This window comes from Dendropsophus ebraccatus, unplaced genomic scaffold (assembly GCF_027789765.1).
Source record: "Dendropsophus ebraccatus isolate aDenEbr1 unplaced genomic scaffold, aDenEbr1.pat pat_scaffold_2268_ctg1, whole genome shotgun sequence".
Lineage (NCBI taxonomy): Eukaryota > Metazoa > Chordata > Amphibia > Anura > Hylidae > Dendropsophus > Dendropsophus ebraccatus.
Window position 1 is genome coordinate 1 of NW_027209717.1, and position 4,600 is coordinate 4,600.

At 48.0% G+C, this 4,600-nt stretch overlaps 1 pseudogene; it reads left to right on the plus strand.

Moving 5' to 3' along the window:
* Positions 1-4: 4 nt before the first annotated feature.
* LOC138775865 (histone H3.3A-like) lies at positions 5-408 on the plus strand (annotated as a pseudogene).
* Positions 409-4,600: the final 4,192 nt, after the last annotated feature.

Sequence of the window (4,600 nt, forward strand, 5' to 3'; positions counted from 1 at the left end):
GGCCAGAACCAAGCAGACAGCCCGTAAGTCCACCGGTTGGAAAGCTCCCCGCAAGCAGCTTGCCACTAAGGCCGCCAGGAAGAGCGCTCCCGCTACAGGTGGAGTGAAGAAGCCGCATCGTACCGTCCCGGTACAGTGGCCTCGTGAGATCCGCCGCTACCAGAAGTCCACCGAGTCTGCTGATCCGCAAGCTTCCCTTCCAGCGCCTGGTGAGAGAGATCGCCCAGGACTTCTCAGAACCGATCTCCGCTTCCAGAGCTCGGCCCAGGCATGCTGCAGGAGGCCAGCGAGGCTTACCTGGTGGGCCTGTTCGAGGACACCAACCTGTGCGCTATCCACGCCAAGAGGGTGACCATCATGCCCAAAGACATTCAGCTGGCCCGCAGGATCCGTGGGGAGAGGGCTTAGATCTGCCCCGGCACCGCATAACCACAAAGGCTCTTTTCAGAGCCACCAAATCCTCCCTTAAAGAGCAGCAGAACCGAACTCCGCCTTACATGTCCCCGACCCCTTCTCTTCCCCCAGCACACGTCAGTCTGCTGTCGTTAACCCTCTCTGCGCTGAGCTAGATGATTCACTATATGTTATAACACGTGCTAGATAAATGTTCTCGGTGCTGTTCTCCGGTGACTGCAGTGTCTATTGTGGCTGTTACAGGAGATCAGTCTCCCCACGCCGTCTCCTGACACTGTGACCCGGGTCAGGTTTCTATAGAAGAGAACACGTGATGTCAGGAGGTGCCAAAGGAATGGCCAGTTACAATCTAATGAGCAATAGGGACACAAGGGCCAAATGACAAGGTTAAGATACAAGACATGGGTCCAGTCCTATCTAGTAGAACCCCTCCCAATCGTGGTGCCATGGACACATATACAGAGTAGTCACCGGGTAGGGGCACTATACACGTGGGATGGTTCCCTGACACTACGCGAGGGCAGGTGGGCTGAGTATATTGCTGGCTCGGGCTCTTGATGCACTTGGTTCCTGGGCAGCTGGGATTTCTATCGTGACTTTCTATCTGGTTTATTACTTGCTTATTATTTGCTTTAATGCGCGCGCTCCTTTCTATCGTACACGGACGTTCTGTGACGTTTTGTCAATCTCCCGTCTTTTCTTGCTTTGCGGTAGGATCACTGCTGATATCCGACTGATCTCCGTATTCCTGACGATTATTATGGGGATTTTTTTTTCTGCCAGAATCGCATTAGACACTGGTCACACTAAAAGCGGGAAACCTAGCAGCGACGGTTACAGAAAGGGCGGGAAGTTCAAATCTCCATGTTCAGCCAACAGGGAGGAAGGGGAGGGGTCAATGATCAAACTGCACGTAGGGATGTCCCGGAAGTGAGTCATCTGTGCGGTTTCTGTCAGGTCCGCTTATTTCCTATGAAAGCAAGGACTCTAAGCGCGTTCTCTTACAGTTGTTTCTTTACAGCTCAGAGAATGTCTGGACGCGGCAAAGGAGGAAAGGTCTCGGTAAGGGCGGCGCCAAGAGGCACAGGGAAGGTGCTCCGGGATAACATCCAGGCATCACAAGACCGTATCCGCCGTCTTGCTCGCAGGGGGGCGCGTCTTCTAGAAGAAGAAGAGAAGAAGATAAGAGAATCTCCGGCTCATCTATGAGGAGACTCGCGGATGTCCTGAAGTCTTCCTTGGAGACGTGATCCGCGACGCCGTCAGTCACTACACCGAGCACGCCAAGGGAGACAGGTCACCGTCACCGCCATGGACGTGGTTGTACGCCCTCAAGCGCCAGGGCCGCACTCTCTACGGCTTTGGAGGTTAATTCCGCTCCCATTCGGCTCCATCTCCACAACCCAAAGCTCTTTTCAGCGGCCGCCCACGTCTTCATAAGAGGCTACAGATCCCGGTCCTCTCGCTGCCGTGTCTATGGAAAGTAGGGCACAAACAATCCAGCCCTAAAGGGGTTCATCTTTTGTCTGATGACTGAAGGGTTTGTGTCAGAATATCGGGGGTCGCGCCAATTGATGGTGATTAACCCTTCCGTATCTGCATTGTTTTCTGCTATATTGGGTCTCATCATTACAAAGACGTTCACAACTGAATTAATCGAAATGTATATGCTCGATTGTTTATAACTCGGAATTGGATTAAAAGGCTGAATTAGTTTTTTGATATGAAGCCTTTAGAATCAGAACAAACCATGCGGAGGGAATTATTAGATCTAGCAAGCAAACCAATCAGTAATGTCCGGAGACTTGTGTGTGTGCCCGAGGCCAAGAACATCTCCTCCTGTCCGGAGCTTCCTCTAGTCTATTAGGACCGGAGAGACACAAATGACCTGGAGATAAAGCAAGTGATTTCAGAAGGTCAGGACGGATTGAGCAGCAGGTATGGAACATGGATAAGAGCTGATTCTATAAAGGAATAGATTGGGAATATGGATATAAGAAGGGACCGCTCTATGATATGTTCTGTAATCCCAGCCACTCGTGTCATTATAATCTCTGAATATTAATAGAGAATAGGGCAGGATTGTGCAATATATGTGTGAATCTAAGAGATCCAATCACCAGAAAGCCTTCCCTAGCGTACCCATTGGCATCACAACGATAGGGGTTTTTTCGCCTGCGAGCACCTGGGACGAAGGAATATTTAATGAGAACATATAAAACTTTAATGTTAATTTTCTCAATAAACCTCCCACAGGAAGTATAAATAGATCCTCCTCCCCACAATCATCAGTCTTTTTTCTTCGTTCCTCTTAGCCCAGGGGACCTTGCTCCCTCCCTCTCTGTGGAGACTGCTTAGGTGGTTTTTCTTAAAAACTACCGGGGTCCTATATGTGGATATCCCTCTTGAGGATATGTATGTGTCCCTCTTTCTCTTACCTTACTGTCTTCTAGCTATGTTAGGTTATTTCTTCTGCGCGCGTTCCGGGCGCCATCTTGGTGACGCGATTTGCGTCATCATCGGGCGTCGTCGTCTGATGACGCGGTTTGCGTCACGTGGGGGCGGCGTATTTCGGTGACGCGATTTGCGTCATCGGACCTCTAGGCCGGCCCCAGATTGTGATTGGAGGAGGGCGTCATGTGATCAAGATGACGTCACACCCGGAAGTACGTACGGCTGCGGACACCCTGGAGCACAATCTACATTTAAAGGACAAGTCTAGGTAGACTGTCGGACTTTTGAGGCCTGACAACTGAAGCTGCTGCTACTACTCTGTATACTCTGTGAATACTGTTGACTGCTGAATCCGGCTGATAAGTGCTGGATACTGTGTTTTACACAGACTGTGTGCTATTCTGTCCTCTTACAAGTAAGGTTGCTGCCATCTAGTGGCGTTTTTATTATTGCAATCTCTGATTCAGGCTAGGCCTGTTGTATTCAGACGGACTCATTGATATATACATGTGTATGTTAACAGATGTCTGCTATGGAAACCAGTGATTCGGGAAAAGAGGAGCTAAGCGTAAACACTTTGCTTGTGCGGAATGTGAGACTCCACTTCCAGATGGCTATGAATATCGTACGAGAATTTCTTCTAGCAAACACTAAGGTCCATTTTGTGTGTATGATATATCTTACATGTGATATATAATTTCAGTACGTTGTGCCTCTTGCCGTCCTAGAGAACACTGGGGAACCGATACACAAGATGTCGTAATTTGGGTAAAGGATTTTGTAGAAAAATCATTTGCTGCCAGAGAAGAAAGCAACCTCACGTCATAAAAAGAAAATAAGGTAGTATTTCCTTCTGTTTCCCATCGTGTGAGTATCTGTAGCCTAGGGCTTGCAGTGTTGTTCATATACTCTATGCTAAGTATAGTTTCTTTTAACCCTAGGGTCTGAATACAAGGTGATTGATGAGGTTGGATCTTCTTCTGATTCAGACTCATCTTCTACTTCCGAAGATGATAACGAAGTGTTTAAGGCTATTTCCCTGTGGATAGCATTAATAAATTACGTAAAGCCGTTCAGGCTGAATTCATCCGGAAGAAGTAGAAGATGGTCCCTCTGCTAAAAAGCCTAGGGCTTTTTCGGTAGGGGAAACTTCTATGTCTATGCTTCAAATAGAATGGAAGAAACCGGAAAAAGCTCCGGTATTAAGTAAAAGATTCAAAACCTTGTATGTCCTCAAGGAGGAACAATCCAAGGATTGGGCTGAGCCACCTAAGGTAGATACGGCTATAGGTAAAATATCTAAGAACACTGTTCTTCCTGCAGAGGATGGGTCTAATTTAAAAGACCCTATGGATAGAAGAATAGAAGTTGCATTTAAGAGATCCTATACAGCAGCAGCAGCCCAAGGGGCAGTTGCTATATCTTCTTTTGAAGTGGCAAGGAGTCTAAGGAGATGGTTGGCAAAAGCTCAAGAGAATCTTGAATCTGGAGTGAATAGGGACAAGGTCCTACGTTCATTCAAGAAAATTAATATGGGAATTGATTTTCTGTGCGATGCAGCATCCCAAGAGACCAGACTGGCTTCCAAGTCTATGGCCTTATCAACCGCAGGTCGTCGTGCACTGTGGCTGAAACCTTGGGCTGGGGATGCTAACTCGAAATTCCAACTATGTAACATGGAATTTCAGCCAGGAAGACTGTTCGGTTCGGAATTGGATAAACTAATGGAGGA